Source organism: Alexandromys fortis, unplaced genomic scaffold (assembly GCF_014885135.2).
Source record: "Alexandromys fortis isolate MF-2015 unplaced genomic scaffold, M_Fortis_MF-2015_v1.1 scaffold_149, whole genome shotgun sequence".
NCBI classification, from domain to species: domain Eukaryota; kingdom Metazoa; phylum Chordata; class Mammalia; order Rodentia; family Cricetidae; genus Alexandromys; species Alexandromys fortis.
In genome coordinates this window covers 3,059,907-3,082,886 of record NW_026068025.1, presented here as the reverse complement: position 1 = coordinate 3,082,886, position 22,980 = coordinate 3,059,907, and the positions used below count along the sequence as shown (strand labels likewise).

Genomic DNA, 22,980 nt, shown 5'->3' with positions numbered 1-22,980 from the left:
CTTTAATAAATAAATAAATGGAATTAACCATTAAAAAAGAAAAAATATAAGAAACTCAGTTTAAACATCAGTCAGAGGCTGGATGGAAATAAAGAATGGTTAGTTATTTCCTACGTTATTTATGAAGAAAGCAGGGTAGCTTAGCTGATAACAAAATAGACTTCAAAGAAAACTTCCAGATACCACATATCAGTGTGTGGGACAGTCAAAGCCACACAGAGAAATGCAATACAGACATGCTTGCATTAGAAAAGATGGCTTCTCAAACAGTAACCCAGGCCTCACCTGAAGAACCTAGAAAAAAAAAGAGCTAAATAAACCCAAAGCAAATAGAAGAAAATACTAAAATAAATAAATGAAATTGAAGAACAGAAAATGAATGAGATAAAGTGTTCATTCTTTGAGGATCAATAAAATTGAAAAACTTCTAAAAGAGAAAAAAGATAAGGGCTACCGTTACAATAAAAACACATCCTAAGTCCTCTATACCAGAAGATAATACAGCAAGCCACTTGGCATGTCTCAACTTGATTACTTAGATAGTCCTATAACTATACTAGGCATTGAGAGTATAATTTAAATGCTCAAAAATAGGAACACTAACCTTAATTCTTACAAATGACACATAAAGTAATTATGCCTTTCCCTAATAAATAAAACAACAGCAAATGATTTTGTAACTACATCAAGGTGCTTTGTATTCTGTGAAAAAAAATGTTCAGAAAACAAGAGTTTTATTAGAACACTAAACTCTTGAAACAGTTTAAACCCCTTTCAAGAAACCTCTGAGCCAAGAGTTTCACTGAGAAATTCTACCACATTTAAGGGAGAATTCGCTGTCTGCTGAGACTCCTTGAGACAACAGAAGAGAAGGGAGTATGCGATTCATTTTATGCAGCTAGCGTCCCATGCTGCTAGAACTGGATAAGAACCGTACAAAAATGAACACATCCATTGACCTCACACACACGACACGAAACTCCGCAAATCCCATAACAGAATATCAGCCAATGCAAGCAGTACATAAAACAATTACATTCCACGATGTAACAGGGTTTATTGTAGAAATGTCGAGTTGGGTCAGTATTTAAAAATCATTAAGTAGGGCTGGAGAGATGGCTCAGCGGTTAAGAGCACTGGCTGCTCTTCCAGAGGTCCTGAGTTCAATTCCCAGCAACCACATGGTGGCTCACAGCCATCTATAATAAGATATAATATATAAATAAATCTTTAAAAAAATCATTAAGTATAATTGACCATATAAACATGTTAAACATGGTAATACATATGATCACCCCAACTAATGCCAGAAAAAAATCACTTGACAGACCACAAGGGTGCAGTTCAGGGTAAGGAACGCATTTGGTGTGAACAAAGTCCTGGTTGAACCCCTTATCCCCCACCCAGCATACACACTAATAAGACAGTACACTTGACAAAAATCCAACACCCATTCATGATAAACATTTTGAGAAAAAGAGCGATAAAGGGGCCATTTCTCAACTTGATAAAGGACATCTTATCCAAGAGCACACACCTCAAAGCGGAGTCTCTCAAAGGACTTGAAAAGTTTACAGCTCAGGCTGAGCATGGCCCATGTGCCTGCAACCTCAGTATTCAACAGGCAGAGAAGTACAGGAGTTCAAGGCCAGCATTGGCTTCATGAGCTTGAGGCTAGCCTGGGGTATATAAGAATCCATCTTTAAAAAAAGAAATAAAGAGGCTGGAGAGATAGCTTAGTGGTTGAGAGCGCTGTTGCTCTTACTGAGAACCAGAGTTCTGATCCCAGCACCCAGTGGAGGCTCACAGCCATCTGTAACTCCAGTTCCAGGGCATCTGATGCCCTCTTCTGGCAGCCTAGGGTACTGTGATCTAGTGCATTTACATGTAGGCAAAACACCCATGCATGTAAAATAAAAATAAATACATTTTTTAAAAGAAAGGAAGGAAGGAGGAAAGAAAGAAAGGAAGGAAGGAAGGAAGGAAGGAAGGAAGGAAGGAAGGAAGAAAGAAAGAAAGAAAGAAAGAAAGAAAGAAAGAAAGAAAGAAAGAAAGAAAGAAAACAAAATGATTATAACATTTAGCCTGTGGTGGGGTCTGGCCAGTTTCTGAGAGGCTAGGTAGGTGCAGCAATTCTATAGCAAATAAGGGAGGAAGGGAAGGAACAGCAAACCACAAGGCACTGCAGCACTGCACATCCTCCAGGACAGCGAGAAATGTCGGATCATACCCATGTAGGCAGGGACAGGCAAAAAGCAGAGCCATCATTCACTTCTGATGGGACTGTGAAACGATACAGCCGCACTGAAAATGTGCCCGGCCAGTCTTCAAATAATTAAAGAGTTCCCATCTGACCCAGGCCCTCCACTTCCAGGTAGAAACTCAGAAACGTGAGAATCCGTGTATACCTGAGAACATGAGCGCTGACCGTGGTAATATTAATGCCTGCCAACCGATGATGGACGAATAACACGCAAGGGCTGGGGCTGCAGCTCAGGGGTAGATGCTAGACTATTGCCTTTCCATACGGAGCAATGCCATGCTGCTATATGCTACAGCACGAGGAAACCCTGAAATTATCCAACCAAGCGAAGAAACCCGTCAGATGAGAACACAGGCCTGATTCCATTTATAGGAACTGTCCAGAGTAAAGAAATCTACAGGGACGGGACGATGAGGAGCTGAGCGGTGGGGGGGCGTGGATGCATCCATTCGGTGGGCTGCCATAGCAAAGTACCTAATCCTGGGGGGCTAGGGTTATGAAAATGTCTTTCTCTCAGCGCTGGAAGCCAGAAGTCTGACATGAAGGCTGCTGCTGGCTCCTTCTGCGAGCCATGAGGGAATTTCCAGGCCCCTTTTCATTGTTTGCATGCATGTAAGTCACATGTATACACACATACACACACAAAGAGAAAAGAAAAAGAAGAGAAGGGGGACCAGTGAGTGGCTACAACTGCAGTCATTTTAATGCCTGTTTTTCCTGGGAATAGCATCTTCTCCCTCACCACCTCATCATGTCTCTGTACATGTCTGTGTCCACATTTGGACTGACTCACCCTGGCCAGTTCCCATGCCCAAAGTAAAGTCTACTGAGAGAGAGAGAGAGAGAGAGAGAGAGAGAGAGAGAGAGACAGACAGACAGACAGACAGACAAATAGACAGACAGACAGAGCTGAGGAGCTAATTCGGACAGTAAAATGCTCATGGTGCAAGCATGAAGACCTGAGTTTGATTCTCAAACCTCCACAAAAAGCCAAACACATGGGGCTGGAGAGATGGCTCAGGGGTTGAGAGAACATATTGCTTTTGCCGAGGGCCCAGCAATGGTGGCTCGCAATCATAACTCCAGTCTCAGGGGGATCCGACGCCTTCTTCTGACCTCTGCAGGCACCAGACATGCTCGTGGTATGCATATACACACACACAGGCGAAACATCTATCCACACAAAAGAAATTAAGTCTAAAACAGATTCTTTCTAATGTCAGGCACAGTGGCACATGTTTGTAATTTCTAGGGTTGGGGAGATGGAGACAGGAGGATTCCCAGCACTTACTAGTCAGTCTGCCTAGTCTCATCAAAAAGCCTTGGGCCAGGGAGAGACCTTGTCTAGGACAGTTGGGGTGGAGGGCAGGTAATAAGGTAGACAGCATCCAAGGAATGACACTTGGGGTTGAACTCTAGACTCTGTGTGTGTGTGTGTGTGTATGTGTGTGTATGTGTGTGTATGTGTGTGTATTTATATATACACCCATATATGTATGCACATAAAAAAGAAGAAGCCCTGAATGGACACAAAGCATAGTCATTCCAATGTCTGTTTTTCCCATGAGAGTGTGAGTACAGATGGAGGGGCTTTGATGACAGCAGGCAACATCCAGTGCTGTCCTCTTGAGCACCATCTAGGAGAAGCAGTTTAGTAGAGGGAACTTAACACAGTGACTAATCTCAAGGTTGGGGAAGGGCTGAGAAGACCAGCAGCATGGTGAGCCAGCCCAGAGACTTGTCACAGCAGGATCCCTCTACCATCTGTATATCCAGAGGGCAAAGTTAAGAGGCAAGAGGATTGGGTGTGTCAGCCCATACCTTTAATACCAACCCTAAGGAGGCAGAAGCAGGTTCTGGACTTAGTGAGACCCTGTCTCAAAGAAAAAGGGTGTGGGGAGATGATGCCAGGGTCCAACAGCTGCAGCTGGGATCACCCCAGCACCACTGTCCAAAGCAAAAATTAGGAAAGAAGTGTTCTGGTCTCTCCCTTCCAGCATGTTCCAAACTCTCACAGGTGCCTCCCACTGCTTGGCCAAAGGCAGCTGACAAAGGAGGCTACAGAATGATGTTTGTGGTAAAGACAGGGAGAGAGGTAAGGTAATCAGGAGGGAAGAGGAGGGGAGAAAGAAAGAAAAAGGGAGTGAGAGGACCAGAGAAAGTGAGGAGGAAAGGGAGAGTGGGGGAGAGAGAAACGGGTAGGAGGGAGACTCGGCGGGTGCAGAACTGGCGCATTGTCTATCTTCTCTGTATCCCCAGGACCTGCCGCGGGGCTGAGCTGCTGTGGAGAGAAGATGCTGGGCACTGAGCTAACTGAAACTCTGGAAACACCAGAACACAGCACTGCCAGACCTGGGGGAGGAGAAGAACTTTGCCCACACGGAGGCAATGAGAACAGACGCACAAGGACAAAGAATGCAAAGTTACGGAAATAATGAGAAACCAAAGGTAAGAAGGCAGGGAACACTCCAAACTGATGCCAGGAATGAGATGAACAAGTTCTACCCAGCACCTTCCAGCACCTCCGGAGATAATTATGAAACTTCCCCCTTTATTAGATACTGTAGTAAACTAATAAGCATCCTAACATTAAGATATTCTGGCATTCCTACAATTGATGTTGTTCGGGCTTCTTACCCTTTGACAGTCTTTTGCTGTCTGTTATTCAGGATCCGGGTGCACACAGCGTATGGAAAGTCTGCCTGCGCCTTACTTTTGTGGGCTTCTGCTCTTCCTCCCACGGTTACGTTTTATCGTGAATGAGTTGCGAGGCTTGAGTTGTCTTATGCTCTGACACACTTTAGTAGCAAAGGAGCCGTCATCCCCAGGCTCAGCTGTGTAAGGTTCAGGAGCCCGTGTCAGGGCTGTCTGTCACACTCCCGCTTCCTGACAATTTACTGTCCCTGTTGCATCTTATCCCAATCCTTCTCCAGACCACAAACCCCTGAGACACCCTGAGCTCACCATCCAGCTGGGTCTTTCTGCGGGGGGAGTACAAAAAAGGCCTGGCTTTGTCCCCACAAGCTCCTCTCCACACTCAGAGGGGCTTCCAGGAAGTGTTATCTGGCACGCCCAGCTCCCAGTGCCTACCTTTCTAGCCCTGTGGTCCCCCGTCCTGGTTTGCCATCCTCTTTGTAACTAACTGTTCTCTCATCTGTTTCCTGACCCAGACATTAAGCTTAAGAGTATTTGTGTCTTATCTTTCATGTTCATCTCAGCGCCTACCACATAGTGGAGAATTTATTATGTATTTATTAGCAGAATATCATAGGGTTTAAACCCCTAATACAAACCTTAAAAATCCAGACAGTTTATTTCTTTTTATGTTGTTTTATGGTTGTTGTTTGTTTGTTTTTTGAGTTTTTTGGTGGTGGTGGTGGTGGTGGTAGGTTTTGGGGTTTTGTGTGTGTGTTGTTTTGACACAGGGTTTTTCTGTGTGTGTGTGTGTGTGTGTGTGTGTGTGTTTTTTTGACACAGGGTTTTTCTGTGTAGCTCTGGCTGTTCTCTAACTCACACTGTAGACCCGGCTGGCCTCAAACTCACAGATTCACCTGCTTCTACATTCAAGTGTTGGGATTAAAGATGTGTGCTACCAACACCCAGGATCAAACTTTTTTTTTCGACGGCTGACATGATGCCACACATGGGAAACCCCAAGCCTGAGGATCTTACATGGCACATCACAGTCAAAACACAGACGCTCTAAGAATGTAGAAAACTGCCTTCAGACAGTAAATAAATGGTACACATGAAACATAAATGAATTTCAAGACTTGGTTTCTACCACCAAGATAACTCCTATATATGCAAATACTTCAACATCAAAAGCAGTGTATGTGTGTACATGTGTGTGTGCATGTGTGTATATGTATGTGTATGTATGTATGTTTGTATGTATGTACGTATATAACCCTGACCTTAGCAACAAAAAAAGAGGAGGAAAAATCCAAGTGTGCTTGGGGGGGGGGTAGATAACATGGTGAGGGCCATCTGGAGAACAAGGTGTCAGAACTGGGGGGCAGGCAGCATGGTGCAGGCCATCTGGAGAACAGGTGTCAGAACTGGGCGGGGGGCAGGCAGCATGGTGCAGGCCATCTGGAGAACAGGTGTCAGAACTGGCTACATTAACACAGTCATCCCTTAGTCACCACAGGGGACCCCTCCTTCCTCACCTGTCCCACCACACACATGCCAAGATTCACAGATGCTCAAGTCCTCATGTAAAATTATGTCAGACTGTTGATCATCCCTGGCACAACGCAATGCTGTGGAAACATTATTCTGTTTAGGGAATAATGCCAAGGAAGAACAACTACACAGATAGGATGTCTTAAGGGTTTGTTGCTGTTGGTGATAATGTTCGGGGGTGTTGTTTGTTTGTTTGTTTGGGTTTTGTCTTTCATCTACAGTTGGTTGAGCCTCTGAATGCAGAACCTATGGACACACAAGAGTACACTGCAGATACCACGACAAGGCAACACAGCTCTTTCCCAAAGCAGTTCCCACACAGATCCCTAAGGGGACAGTGTAAGTTTCACTCAGCATCCTCTGTGGTACCTGGGAATAGGAATTGATCTGAATGTCCATCCACAGTGATGGATACAGAGACCAGGCAATCCCAAAGCCACAGGGTGAGTGGGGAGTGACACCGGACATGGTGGGGAATGCTAGAAGAACTGGGATAGAGTCTTCAACATTATACCTGTAATCCTGGGCCTTGAATGCCGAGGCAGAAAGATTAAATTCAAGGCATGCCTGGGAGACATACTTCAATTTCAGATCAACTTGAGCTATGAGCTACATAGTGAGTTCTTGTGTGTGTATGTGTGTGTGCATGAAAATAAATAAAAACATGTGCACATAAATATTACTTATTTTAAACCGGGTGGTGGTGGCACACACCTTTAATCCCAGCACTCAAGAGGCAGAGGCAGACAGAGCTCTGTAAGTTTGAGGCCAGCCTGGTCTACAGAGCAAGTTCAAGGACAGCCAGGACTGTTGCACAGAGAAAACCTGTCTCAACCCCCCCCCCCCGCCCAAAAAAACTTATTTTAAGTATATAAGCAAGAAAAATGTATACATGAAACATGAAACACATTAGAATGTTGGCTGGAGTGGGAACAAGGATGGGTAGATGGATAAAATGAAATGAATGAGCATATGAATCAATAAATAAGGAACTAGCAAAACAAAATGGGGGGAGTGCTGAGACCAAGAATAGGATTCATTTAGTTCACCATGTCTGCAGTCTCAAATCCTGGTGGGACAGTCTATAATTAAACACCCGGAACAGTGAGACAGGAAGTCAAGCTGATATTAATCCCATCAGAGGTCAGATGACAAAGACTTCCTCCTATTCTGTAGGCTGACTCTTCACTCTGTTAATTCTTCTGCTGTACAGGAACACTTTATTTTTTGGTGGTGGCAGGTGTGAGTGTGTGTGTGTGTGTGTGTGTGTGTGTGCGCGCGCGCGTTTGCGTGCACACAGGTGTATGTTTGAGAAAGGGTATGTATGTATGTATGTAGCCCTGGCTATCCTGGGACTTGCTATGTAGACCAAGTTGGCCTTGAACTTGAAGAGATCTGTCTGCCTCTGCCTCCCATTAAAAGCATATGTCACCAAGCCTGGCTAAACATTTTAATTTGATGCTATTGTATTTGTCAGTTCTTGGGCTGTTAGAGATCTGTTTAGAAAGTCTTGAAGGCCTGGATAATGTCGCATGCCTTTAATCCCAGCATTTGAGAGGCAAAGGCAGGTGGATCCCTGTGAGTGGAGACCAGCCTGGCCTAAACAGCAAGTTTCAGACCAGCCAGGACTACATAATGAGACCCTGTCTAAAATTTTAAAAAATAAAAGTTTCAAGTTTTACTTTAGAGCTTTTGGTCCATTCTGAGTTGACTTTTGTACAGAGTGATAGAAAGAGACCTAGTTTTACACTTCTATACATGGATAGCTGGTATCCCAGTACTATAGGTCAGAAGGATGTCTTTTCTACACTTCTAGAACATATATAATAGAAATGTGGCCTATATATTAGGTATAGAGAACGCCCAGAAGTATGAATAATCCAATCAGTAAGTGGGTAAACTAATTAAGCAGACACTTTTGAATTCAAGAGAGTAAGTACACAACACCAATAAATACAGGGAAAATGTTCATCATCTTCCAAAATGCTTAGAACTTGTATTTTATTCATTATTATTGTGAGAAAGTGTGTGTATGATGGGGGCATACGTGTGCACAATCCACATGTCAGAGGACAACTGTAGAGTTGATTTCCCCCCTCTTTGTGAGTTCTGGGGAATCAAACTCAGTCATCAGGCTTCTACAGCAAGCCGCTTTACCTGCTGAGCCATCTTGTCTGGCCATGTTTATTAACTTTAGCCCTGAGAAAAATGCAAATAAAACCTATATTGAAATTGCATCTCATCCCAATAAGAACGACTATCATCAGAGAAACAAAAGTAACCAATGTCAGCAAAGATGTGAGGGGAAGTGAGCCCACACAGACCGTTACTGAAGTGTAAGGTAGAGCACTTGGTAAATTAGCAAGGAGGTTCAGGAACTACAATAGGACCCATCCATACCGCTCCTGAATCTACATTTGGTATAGACATCTGTGTACCCAGATGTGAACAGGGACACTATTCCCAATGGCCAAATCATAAATGCAGCCTGGGGGGGGGGGTCATCCATCAAATGTGGTATATACATACAACAGAGTACTAATTGGTTACTTTTTAAAAAGTGGTATGGGGGAGGGGAGTGAAATCATATTGTTTGAGAGAAAATGTATGAAATTCAAGACCATCAGCTCAGCAATGGTGGAGAACACCTTTAATCCCAGCACTTGGGAGACAGAAGCAGGCAGATCTCTGAGTTTGAGGCCAGCCTGGTCTACAAAGCACTTTCAGGACAGTCAGGGCTACACAGGGAAACCCTGACTCAAAAAACAAACAAACAAAAGAAAAAAGGAAGGAAAGAAGAAGGGGGAAGGGAAGGAGGGAGGGAGACAGGGAGAGAGGGAGGGAAAGAAGGAAAGAGGAAGGGGGAAGGGAAAGAAGACTAGACATCATCATGTTAGGTAAAGCAGGCCCAATTTAGGATGACAAGTGTTTCATGCTTGCTCTCAAATTGGGTCGGCAGGGTAGGGGACACCTAAGTAGAAAGGAGGCTGTTGGAGAAGGGGACCAGGGTGAAGGGGGGATAAGAAAGAGTAATAGAATATGATCAAAACAAATTATGTATTTTATATACATGAAAATGTCTCAATGAGAACTGCTACGTGAGTCAACAAGATAGCTTAGCAGGTGGAGGAATTTGCCAGCAAGCCTGAAACCTGAGCTCAATTTCTGGAACCCACATGGTCCAATAAGAGAACAAACTCCGATAGTAGTCCTCTTATCTCTACACACACGCCATGACACAGATACACACACACACACACACACAAATAAATAAATGTAATTTAAAAATTCTTTGGAAAAAATTACTTTAGCTGGATGGTAGTGGTGCACACCTTTAATCCAAGCACTTGGGAAGTAGAGGCAGGTGATCTCTGTGAGTTCGAACCCAGCCTGGTCTACAGAGCTAGTTCTAGGACAATCAGGACTACACAAGAAAAAAACCCTGCTCAGAAAAAAAAACCTGACTTTAGCCTGTTGTAATGTCATCCACCTATAACCCAAGCACTCAGCAGAGGTAAGAGGATCGCTGTAAACTTTAGTATGAGCACTTTAATCCCAGAGGCAGAGGCAAGCTGGATCTCTATGAGTTCAAAGTCAGCCTAGTTTCGAAAGCAAGTTCCAGGCCAGCCAGGCCTACATGTCAAGCTCCTGTCTCAAAAAAGAAATGGAGGGAGGGAAGGAGGAGAAAACCATTACTCTGTACAATTAATATACACTGATTTTTAAAATTATGATTAGACAATCTAAGCCCATACTTAAGTTAAATGGCCTCAAGAAGCCTTTCACACTCAAACATCTAATTATAACATCTGCTGCAGACAGAACCCAGACAACCATCACAGACAATGTCAGCTTAGGGCTTTAAATCTACACCCTCAGCACAAAGTAAAAGTCAGGTGTAAACAAGGGACAGAATGGGGAGGGTACTGCTTCCTGCTTCCTTTTAGCTGTTCTGTCAATTAACATCAAGCACCAACTGTAAGCCAAAGAGACACAGGGCGTGTATGTGACCTGGACCAGCAGACTGTTCTTCACTGACAGGATCCTGAGAGAGAGGACCAAGGGATAAAAGATAAGGAGACAGATAAGTTTGGAATTTGGAGGTCTTGCACAAGCTATGTCTATGCCAAGCAAGCTTAAGAAGATACAACATCTTGTACACTCTTTCCAGAGGAGAAATGGGACAGAGTCAGCAGAAATGATCAAACAATGGAGCCAAGAGTGAAAGCTAATCAAACAATGTTGCGCAAGGGGAACACAATGTGTCTCAAGAACATTACAGACTGAGAACAAAGCAGCCTTGGGACAGGTAACCAAAAAGTTGAGGGCTCCAGGTCTGAAGCCACAGCTCCCCCAAGGCCCTGGCCCCAGGCCAGTACTGACTTTGCCAAGCATGTGCCTGGTTTTAGAGAAGGAACAGTGTTCTTCCCCTGTACATCAGGGCCTCGAGGGAAAGGTACCAAAGCCGCAATCCCAGGCTATTACTGGAGAATGTTTCTTCCATACATCAAGGCCACAGGGAAGCCCTCAACTGATCAATCCAGCTTTCAAGAGGTATGGCTGCTCAGTCCTCAAGGATTCCCAGTGTGGATGGCAATCAGATACGATGGATCTAATACAACCAGAAGCAAAAAGGGGAGATGTCACATGACCAGAGACAGGTATCAAAGTGTGGGCAAGTAGAGACCATGATGAAGGCTAGGGGTAATCAAACTATGGCACAGATATGACCAAGGCTGCGGAATCTGTGTTGGGTGAGGTTCTTGAAGAGACCATAGGTAAAAAAGGGAGAGATTGTTTTAAATGTTGGTTCTTGTGTGCTCCGTACAACACATGCCACACTATAGAATCTCTTCCCAAGTCAAGAAATCATTCTTTAATCACTTAATGTCTTGCTTTGCTTCTCCTTGATGCTGGGGATCAAACACAGTTCCTCAAACATGAGAGGTAAGTGTTCTAGCAGAGTTTCTCCCCAACGCAGGCGCTAAGATTTGCAAGTATTAGTGTTTATACCTAAAGAGTTACTAATGTTTTTCTTGGAGCGGGTGAAAAACACTTGATCGTCCACCAGAATTCATTTCCAAACATGTGGTCTCCATGTTTCTTTGAAGAAAATAGGAGTGAATTTTTGCAGAAAAGTTAACACAGTAGGGCCCGAGCCCACTGTCCTTTAAAGGATCCTTAAAAGACAAAGTTGGTATCATCAAAGAAAAGAAACAACAGATGATGCCAAGGGTGTAGGAAAATGGGAAACCTTCCTTCTTCACTGTTGGTAGGAATGCTAGCTGGTGTGGTCACTGTGAAAACTTGAGCAGAGGCTCCCCCCACAAACAATCAAACAAAAAACCCTAAAAACCAGGGGCTAGAGAAAAGGCTCAGCAGTTAAGAACACTGGTTGCTCCCTCAAAGGACCAGGGTTCAATACGCAAAGTCTACATGGTGGCTCACAACCACAGTAATTCTAATTCTAGGGAACTCAACACTCTCATCTGGTCTCTATGGGCTCCAGGCGTGCACATGGTGCGCACAGATATATGTGCAGACGAAACACACTCATCAAATAAAAGCTCTTCTAAAACTAAAACCTACCATACAGCCCAGCTATAGCTCCTGGGTATATACCCTAAGAACTCTCTATCCCACCACAAAGACACTTGCGTGTCCCAGCCATTCTATTCACACAAACTAGGAAGTGGACCCAGCCTCAGGGTCCCCAGCTGATGAACAGATACTGAAACTGTGGTACACATATGCAATGAGATTCTACTCTCTGTAAAGGGAAAAGGCACTTATAAAACATGCAGGGAAATGGGTGGAACTAGAGAATATATTAATTGAGGTGATTCAGGCACAGAAAGGCAAGCACTGTGTGTCATCTTTCATAGATGGACTCTAGCTCCTTGTTTTTATATACTTATCGGGAACAAGTGGAGGTTGGGTGAAGTCCAGGAAAGTATAAAGGGGCCTGGGGGGAGGGGGGACGGCAAGGGCAAGAGAACTAAAACGGCATGGAAGTCAAAGAGAGATAAGGAAGATAGGATGGGGTGCAGGGTGGAAATTTATTACGCTGTATGCAATTTAAAAAATAAAGAAATAAAGGCACAGTTGACCCTTGCATGGCTTATGGAAACGTACAGTTCTCACCATCCTATCTGGTAAGAGCATAAGAGTTTTGTTTCAGGGGCTTTTTTTTTTTTTTTTTTTTTGAGACAGGTCTATCTATTTAGCTCAGGCTGGCCTGTAATTCACTATGTAGACCAGGCTGGCCTCAGACTCACAGAGATCCATCTGATTCTGCCTCTCGGTGATTAAAGGGGCACTCCCCACAACAATGGCAAGTTTTCATAGCCACTGGTTTGTGCTGGACATGCAGCATTCTTCTGGGCTAGAATCTGTTGTGTCGCCATGACCAGGCCCCAGAAAAGCCCTCCCTTAAAAATGAGTGTGGAGTGACTCTCCTTGGCAGACACAACTTCACAGCCCCCCTGCGGGGGAGCTAAAGCACCTCTTATGTGGGGAGAAGACTCTTGGGAACTAGCCCCTGGACTCCAGACATAGCTCCCCGTTTAAGGTTCCTTTGTGACCTTGTACTGAACCCAAGTTCAGCCACTCTGAGTCTTGTGAGCTATGGTGAATCACCAAATCTGCAGGTGGCCTTGTCTCACAGGAGAAATAAATTCAAGACAAAAGAACCAAGCATATCATATTCTTCCGCCTTTCAAGTGGCTTCACATTACCTGGAAGAACAGAAGTATTATTTTTTTAAAACACTCAATCAATAACAAGCCTAGAAAACAGGAACCTGTGCCAGTGGCCAACTTAAATGCCTAAGGAATTCCAGCAATGTCAAGAGTACTCAGAACCAGACCATCAAGCAAACCACCAAACCACACCATGAGCTTAGGAGGAGACTCAGGCAGTGGGAAATAGTACCAGCCAGGCTCCGAACGTGTAGACAGAGACAAGGATAGAATCCAATCACCCAGTCCCCCGGAAACAGGAGCTGAGCTTGCTCGGGGTGTTAGAATCGTTCCCCATAGCCTGAGCCACCCACAGTGCACCAGACATCCCAAGTGCAATCCCACTCAACAGCATACGATAAGTCAGCAATTCTGAGATGAAGCTACAGCAAATGGATCAGGCAGGAAACAAGAATCCTCACATTCAAACATAAGGCGCTGTCGCTTGAATTCTTCCCCAGACATCTTGGCTCTGTGTTCTCCACTCTGGTTCGAAACGGAATCCGACAGTGACGATTCAGTACCAAGGCACAAGGAACAAGATTCCACATGAGTCCAGCGGGAAGCAGCCAAAATCCGAGAAGAAAAATGGAGTCGGCGTGAAAGGAAGGCAAAGACCGCAATGCCGAGACTGGCCAGTTCACAAAGGTTACCAGAGTCACCGTCCCGAAATCTAAGAATATTCTCTTTGTCGTCAAAAAACCGGATGACCACGAGAGCCCTGCTTTACATGCCTATATGATTTTAGGGGACGCCAAGAAAATTTATCTCAGCAAGTACAGTTAGCGGTTGCTGAGAAATCCAAAGTTAGAAGAAAAGCTGTTTTAAACATACAAGGAAATGAGCAGAATGTAGAGGAAAAGCTGACGGCATCAGGTGGGGCGTGTGTGTGTGTGTGTGTGTGTGTGTGTGTGTGTGTGTACACTAAGGTCATAGAACCAGTCAAGTCACACACAAATGTGTGGAGAATAAAGGAGCCCTGAGAGGCGAAAGCAATGATGTGGAAACACTATGTTAGCAATATAACCCTCTAAAACCCAGGACCCTTTTACAGCGTTTCAAAGAGGTCTCAGCCTGGTTTAAAATCTAAGCTGCTTCTATAATTAATAAATTAATGGATTTTCATTAATGGGTTTTTTGGGTTTTTTTTAAAGATTAATTTATTTATTATGTATACAGTGTTCAGCCTCCATGTATGCCTGCAGGCCAGAAGAGGGCACCAGATCTCATTACAGATGGTTGTGAGCCACTATGTGGTTGCTGGGAATTGAACTCAGGTCCTCCGGAAGAGCAGTCAGTGCTCTTAACCTCTGAGCCATCTCTCCAGCCCCATTAATGGGGTTTTTAAAAACCTCAAAGATGAGATCTCAAACACTAAGAGTCACCACATTTTGCTTTGGGTTTGCTTAAGGTTGATTTATCACATTAGGGAAGGAACCCAGGGTTTCCCAAAGTACTCTACCACTGAGCTACATTCCCGCACACACTGTTGGTTTTTCTGTTCTGTTTTTGTTTTGTTTGATTGTATGTCTACATGTGTTCTGGGACTTTGTTTTGGATTTTGTTGATGTTGTTTTGAATTTGGGGGGGCAGAAAAATCGATGTGGCACCTACTGGCCTTGAATTCCCGGGCGCAAGCAATCCTATGTCAGCCTCACCACCACACCCAACACTGTAAGAGCAACGGCTCCTTTCGGACCCATCATCTGACCACTCAGTGGGTGTATCAAGGGTCCAACAAAGGACTTCCCACTGTCCAGGAGCTTCAGCTAGGGGACTGGAGAGATGGCTCAGTAGTTAAGAATACTGGTTGCTCTTCCAGGGGATTAAGGTTCATTCCCAGCCCCCACATGGAGACTTGCAACCATCTGTACCTCCAGTCCCAGGGGAGCCAACACCTGCTGCTGACCTCCATGGGCACCAAGTTTGCATGAGATGCACAGACATACATGCAGATAAAGCAACAATATACATAAAATAAAACAAAAGTAATTCTGGGAGGTTCTTTTTTAACCTTTTTATTGTTTTTATTGAACTATATTTTCCCTCACTCCCCTCCCTTCTTCTCCCCTCCCCTTATACCCTCTCCCATAGTCCCCACGCTCCTAATTTACTCAGGAGATCTTGTCTTTTTCTACTTCCCATGTAGATTAGATCCATGTATATCTCTCTTAGGGTCCTCTTTGTTGTTTAGGTTCTTTGGAATTGTTAATTGTAGGCTGGTTTTTCTTTGTTTTATGTCTAAAAGCCACTTATGAGTAGGTACATATGATATTTGTCTTTCTGGGTCTGGGTTACCTCACTCAATATTACGTTTTCTAGCTCCATCCATTTGCCTGCAAATTTCAAGATGTCACTATTTTTTTTTCTGCTGTGTAGTACTCCGTTGTGTAAATGTACCGCTCCTCATCCAGTCCTTGGCCGAGGGGCATTTAGGTTTTTTCCTGGTTCTTGCTATTACAAATACTGCTGCTATGAACATAGTTGAGCACATGTCCTTGTGGTATGATTGAGTATCCTTTGGGTATATCTTCAAAAGTGGTATTGATGGGTCTTAAGGAAGGTTGTTTCCTAATTTTCTGAGAAATCGCCTTGTGGGTATCCAAAGGGGCTATAAGCTTGCATTCCCACCAGCAATGCTGTAGTGTTCCCTTTTCCCCACAACCTCTCCAGCATAAGTTGTCATCAGTGTTTTTGATCTTGGCCATTCTTACAGGTGTAAGATGGAATCTCAGAGTTGTTTTGATTTGCATTTCTCTGATGGCTAACAGTGTTGAACATTTCCTTGAGATCATCCCTCTGTCCTATGTGGGGTTGGTGAAGATCTTTTACCAAAACAAAAGTAATTTAAAAAAAAAAAAAAAGATGAAGGCCGGCAATAATAGGGCCTACTGGGTAAAAGTGCTTGTCACTAAGCCTGACCATCTGAGCGTGATCTCAAGGACATAAACAGTGGCAGGATAGAGCTGACTCTCACAAGACATCCTGTGACCTTCACACACAGTCACACAGTCACGGAAATAAATAAAATGTAACAAAAAGTATTTTTTTTTAAAGAATGGAAATAAAGAACCTGGTTGGCTCAGCCAGGGCTATCAGAAAAGTGTGAGTATCTGGCATTACCCTGCTAGTGACATTGCCGTACCATGAAATTTATTGTTATTCAATAAATCCTGACACTGGGCAAAGACACAAGCATGTTCACCTGTGTTTTAGCCACAACCACTGTTGAACTCAGTATTAGGCCAGCCAGCAGTACTGGAGTCCCAGCGCTGGAGGGCTTGGTTAGTGTGATAAGGGATGGGAATGGGTGGGGGCACTGCCCAGGCATACTCACACTGAGCAGTTAGACTCCTAGATTCATTAATGCTCAACAGAAATCCATGTACGCATCCAACAGAGCAAGTACTGGGATGTTCATAGCACCACTGTTTGTAATCGTCCAAAACTACAATCAACCCATATCAATCATGGTAAAAATGGCTATTTATTTTACAGACGTGTTACACACGTGTAGTAGGCCTTTTTCTTCTATGTACAGAGAATAACATGTCCTGGTAGCCATGGCAACACCTGAGCAAAATAGTACAGGGACAGCCAGGTCTATGGTAACTGTAATGGAAATCTTCAGATTCTGTTTGGATGGAGGAAGGGAAGGTCATGGGCCCTCTCTGAGAAGTCCAGCTATCCCTCCTTCCTGCCCTCCTCCTGCTGCAATGATTGTCAAGTGGAAGCTGAGCTGAAATCGGGGATCTGTTAGGCTGCATCCATGAGGTTAGCGTGGTCCAACTGCTTCGGCATCACCTACACGCCTGTAAGTAACCCCTCACTATAAGGAAGCAAGATAAACTCACTGGTTCCCCAAGGGGAACTTCTAGCGGAGTCATACTGTGGTCCATCACTGGGGCCCTATCTAGGGTGAATATATGTTTGAGTCTCTTTATGAAAAGTCAATGCAGCAATATAACAGCAATAAGAACAAACAAACCTCAGTTTCTCTAACAAACATGGACAATTCTCACAAAGGGTAACGCTGGTGGGAAGCAGTCGGGCACAGAAGAACACAGACGATCTGTTTCCATTAACACAAAATGGAAGAACAGGCAAAACTCGACGATGTATTAGAAATCAAAACAGTGGCTGTCCTTCGTGATGAGCTGCCTGAGGTCATGAGGAAGCAGCTTGTCACCTTGGAGCCAGAATAAAAAAAAACCCTCGGCAGCTGAGAAGCAAGAATCCCAACACAAAGACCGACACCTACAGTAAAGGCTGCCAAAGGCTGAGGCCTGAATGCATAGGGCACTGGGTAGGGCATCACCCTTCCCCAGCCACCGTCAAAGGCTCACAAACAAGATTTCACCTTGTTTATGTAAAGACATCTTGCCATCCCAGTGGACTAGACTTTAACCTTATCAACTGTAATCCTGTCAGGTGCCCCCCAGGAACCACACAGTGATAGGACAGAAACTGCAAACTCATCAAAATCCTAGCTATGACTTGTAAAAACAGTTAGCAGGCTCTCTCCTCCCTGAAGCCACAGCCAGACCTGGGTGTGTCTCACTTTCCTGTTTCTCATGCCTAAGCCCATATAAAGCATCTTTAATAAAATATCCAAGGCTAGTCCTGAAATTATTTTTTAGTAACAAAACCACAAATGCTGATGTGAACCTGAGTTCAGGTCTCTAACTCTAGAATTCCTCGGGCTGCTGAGATGCAGTGGGAAGCTGTACCTCCTTTACCCCAAAATGCTCATGAAATGAGGAAGACTCAAGGGCATAGAGAAAGTCGTTTCTTATTCGAGGGCTGGTTCTGGTTGTTAAAATTCATTGAACTATACATTTATAGTTTGCATGCCTTTATGTTTGCATCCCAAAGAGCAGCTGTCACAAAATATATGGGTACATACCCGTATATAGAATAGAAAAATATATTTAACTTTCAAGTCTTGAGTCAGATAAAAATGGAATAGAACTCAATCCATCCAGGTGTGGTGGTACATGTACTTTAATCCTAGTATTTATGGATTTCCGCGAGGTTCACAACATAGTGAGGTTCTGCCTCAAAATAAAATAAAAACAGACAAAACCTCAATCGAACAAAAAGTGGGGGGAGAGGAGTGGAGACTAGCAATAAACAAGAATAAAGAACAGAAAAAAATAAGACAGTAGCAGTAAGCCCAAAGTATCAACAGTCTAAATAAACACTGGTGGCTTAGAGCAGAGCCCAGGGAGACGGCTCAGTGAGTAAAGGCACCTGCAGCTAAGTTTGCTGACCCGAGTCACCTCCCTGGGACACACGTGACAGAGGCAGGTAACTAACTCCCACTAGCTGTCCTCGGCTTCCACATGAGCATCCACATTCACACACACACACACACACACACACACACACACACACCCCTACGGACACAAATATGTACACACACAAAAGAAATGAATAAAATATAAGGCAAAAGCTGCCTATTGAAAAGTAAAAATATGTATCTGTCAAGATGGCTGTGTCAAGAGAGGAAGGACATGAGAGTCACAGGAAGGTAAAAGGAAAATTTATGGAAAACAGTTTGGTGAATTCCCAAAAAAACTTCAAAAAACCAATTAGTGCATAAGCTAGTTATTCCAACTTCTACATGTATTCATTTCTCAAAAGAATAGAAAACAGATTCTTGAAGAGAGACCGTGCTCCCATGGTCACTGACAGTCCCTGAAATTGTGAACGCAGCATGTATCCACCGACAAGAGCAGATAGATGACCAGAAGATGAGCGCCGTGGGCATACACAGAGAACGGAACACTAGCCTGCAAAAGGAAGGAAACCGCGACAGGCACGTGATACAACATGGAGTCCTTAGGAAATCATGTTAAAATAAAATACCCCTGTCCCTGAAAACCAGCTATCATGTGAAATACCGAAGCCTGGTCACAGAGACAGAAAGAGTGACAATCCTGGGGTCTGGGGAGAGGTACGTGCTTCCAGTTTCATTTTCAAGATGGGTGGGCGACAATGTGAACACTGGCAAAGCAGGTGCCTAAAAATAGGTTAAAGGTCACAAACTCCCAGTTCACTACACCACAAAATGTATCTTTTTGCCTCCTCTCCCTTCACTGATATGGTAGCCTGGAGATCCCCAAATCTCCCAGCTACAAAATCTTTCAAAAATGGCAACACGTACACAAGCCGCACAGGCACACATACACACACACTCGGAATTAATTTAAATAAAGAAACATGGGGAAACCCAAGTCCAAGAATGCACACACAAAATAAAGGTATTCTCAGAGATCATCAACACAGAACGAGATTTTAAAAAGTGTACTTAAAGGAAAAGGAAAATTGTCCTTAGAAGACGGTCTGTGACAGGAAACGGAATGCAGAATGTAGAGTGACAGACAGGTAGATAACGCAAGCCTTGGTGAGTGTGATGAACACTGACTTACAGGACCAGAGCTGCAGCAATGCTGAATCCAAGGGTTCGGGTGAAGAAAACACAGCTCAGGCCACAGGGTGAAACTGGACATCTTAGACCTGCTCAGCACAAGAGCCAAGAGATTAAATAAAGGAATCATATTTTCAGCCCAAAAGGACCAGAGCTTGAACACAATAAATTCAAATAAGTACAAAGAAGCATAAAGTTTAATGACAGAAATTAGCAATGTAGGAAGATAAAAAATCAATAGCATTAATCAGTAAATCCAAAACCCAATTCTTTGAAGTGATCCAGAAAGGAAGCATTATACATTAAGCCTGACCAATAAAAAGAAGAAAAGGTGGGCATGATCAAAGTACACGATATACATGTGTGAAAATGTACGAGAGCCATTGTTTTAGACAATTAACACATACTAGCAAGAGGGAGAACAAGAGAAGCCTCAAAGCATTAGCATTAATAAGAATAATAACATCATATATACATGAGTTTACCTTCTCAAAGTGAATAGGTGCCAGATGCTAACATGTATTGATTATCAGTAATGCTAAAGGTTTCCTGAGACAATGAAGGGTAGTAAAATGACTGAAGCAACAGGCCAACTGTGAACAATCAACGGTTATGGGTGGTATCAGCTTAGTGGCAGCCCAGGCGGTCTGCTGGCAGTTCGTGCCAGACTTCAAGGAACAGATCCTTCTTCTGTTCCAAAGGAAATGACAGGAAGTCCCCAGCCGGATCGGTGTGAACAGCACACACATAATCACACGGTAGGAGGAACGTTCATAGAAATGCCACCTACCTACCCCTAAGGAAAATGCCAGCTTTCCGATCTAGCAAACAAGCCAAACATGCATTCAAGGTGGTGTTTTATTGCTGTTGGGGGGGATGGTTGTTGGGTTTTTCTGTCTGTCTTCAGGTTTTTGTTTGGTTGTTACTATCATTTTTTTGAGACAGGGTCTTGCCATGGAGCACAAGCTGGCCTCAAACTCATTCTTCTTGCCTCAGTCTGAAGTGCTGGGATTACAGGCATGAGCTACTATACATGGCTCCAAAGAGTCGGAATTACAGGGTTCTGGTGAGAATATCCAGCAAAATAATAATGCATTAGAGATTTTTTTAAGAAGGAAATCTTACATGGTCATTTCAAGACATGCTGTACAAAAGCATGGGGTATGAATCAGGTATGAATAGAAAAGCACTTTAATACAATAGAGTACCCTTACAGAAAAGTCAGGGGGACACACTTCTCTAAAACCAAACAAGACAAAAAAAAATGTCCTGTGGTGCTTCTTAAGAAACGAGAACGTTATCCACCTGGCGCATCCACACACCAGCTTTAAAACTAGCACTAAAACCGAAGCAGGCTTGAGAGAGGCCACTGTGCCAGCTCTAAAAATGCTCTCTTTGGTCAAGTGTGGTGGCTCACTCCTCCCAGCGCTCAGGAAGTGGAAGGAGGAGGCACTTTTAAGTCCAGTCTGGGCCACATTGCAATTCCAGACCAGTCAGAACTTCCTAGGGAGACACTTTCTCAAAAACAAAAACAAAATAAGTGCAGTGTAAGACCTAGGCCATCCAAAGATAATTAGCGAGACCCCGCATCAAAATAATCAACAAACTTGATGACTTTGAGTTAATCATGAAAACTATTTCCCTCAGACTAGGGAATTAGAATTGACAAACCTCTGCTCCCACCCTCCATCTCCGTCTTAAACGCTGAATAAACAGTGTTTGAAACCGGATAACCAAATCTTATGAAACCAAAAATTGATGAGAAGGGTTCGGTCGTGACTTCACTCAAAAACACTTTATCTCTTGCCTCCAGCCACCGCAGTTACTAATGGATACCATGTCAACCAGTCCGACATAATTCATCCGATAGAGGGCAAGGAAGAGCACCTTCACGGGATTTTTTTTTTTTTTTCAAAGCGTATACTGCTTATTATATAAACTTGCGTGTTGGCTTACGAAGCTCCCACAAAAATCAAACTAATATATCCAGAGTCAAACTTGTTTAAAAAAAAATAAATAAGCATATAAAACTAATTTTGTTCCGTGGGTATTTAGAAAAAGAGACCGGCACTGTTGCGCTCGCGTCAGGCTGCATACTGCGGGGACACGCACCAGCATCCACACAGTTCCCTGCGCTCCCAGGCGTCCTAGAGACCGGCAGCCCGAGCTCTAGACAATCACCTGAGCAGATCGCAGCGGCTCTGTGGAAGCGCACTCGGGGGCACCAGTGTCCCGCCGGCACGCACGCACTTGTCCCGGAGGCGGGGGACTCCCCGGGGCCACAGCTGCCCGAGCCACCTGGCCCCCGTGCCAGGATACTGCGCCAAAACGGAAGGGAGGGCCGGCCACCTGCGGTCCCCACCTGCAGCGCGATCCCGGCGCTGCCCGCCACCCGGGTACCCAGGACCGCAGCGCGTCTTCCCAGAGGGGCACCCCGCATCTTCGAGCTAGGACTCCTGCACCCGTGTCTTGCTCGCTAGACCTGAGACAAGACAGCTCAGGAATAGAGGAGCGGGCGGCCCATACCCCAACTCACCCGCTGTGGTTCACTCGCACCGGACTCCCGAGCCACCGCAGCCCAGAGCTGCCGCGGCTTTCCGCGCTCACGGATGCTACTGGGAAGGTCCCAAGGAGCCCGCCGGCGCATTCCTGATGGACCCCTCCAGGGGGTGCGCGCGTGCCGGCGCGAGGCTTCCTGGGAGATGTAGTCCAGGAGCCTCGGCGGTCCTCGGTGGGGGGGGGCGGTCTTTCCTGCAGCATCCAATGCGTTCTCACTGGCTCAACCTCCACTGATGGACCCTCGATGATGGAGCATCTCACCGGGGTGGGGGGGAGGGCGGACGGAGAGAAAGGAGAGAGAGAGAGAGAGAGAGAGAGAGAGAGAGAGAGAGAGAGAGAGAGAGAGAGAGAGAGGAGGAAGAAGGAGGGAGGGCGGGAGGCGGGAGGGAGGGCGGGAGGGAGGGAGAGAGAGAGGCCCTCTCCACACTTGAGACCATTGTTCTTAAAGCAGGGATTTGAACCAACACCATCAGCATCTTATGGGAGCTTGATTAAAAAACAAAGTCTTAATCCCAAAGTCTGTTAGGTTTTGGTTCGGGTCAGTTTTTGCGGAGCTGGGAATGGAAACTAGGGCCTTATACATGCTAGATAGGCAGTCTACCCCTGAGCAACATTCACAGCGCTATTTGGTTTTATTTATTTATTGTATTTCTTTTAAAAAAAAATCTGAGACTGGAATCCAGTAATTTGCTTTTTTAATTTACAAACCTTTGACATAATTTTGAAGTAGACTGAAGTTTGAGAACTTGACTAGGCTTCCCTTGTTCCCTTCAAAGGACTCCATGACTCATTTGGCA

The 22,980-nt window shown here is 44.6% G+C and overlaps 1 protein-coding gene across 1 annotated transcript in view; it reads right to left on the bottom strand.

The window, feature by feature from the left end:
- Specc1 (sperm antigen with calponin homology and coiled-coil domains 1) overlaps nucleotides 1–22,249 on the bottom strand; it is a 268,415-nt gene extending 246,166 nt beyond the window's left edge. The window contains exon 1 of the mRNA XM_050163731.1: nucleotides 22,161–22,249. The gene's annotated coding sequence lies outside the window, so the exon portion shown is untranslated. The remainder of the gene's footprint in view (nucleotides 1–22,160) is intronic.
- Nucleotides 22,250–22,980: the final 731 nt, after the last annotated feature.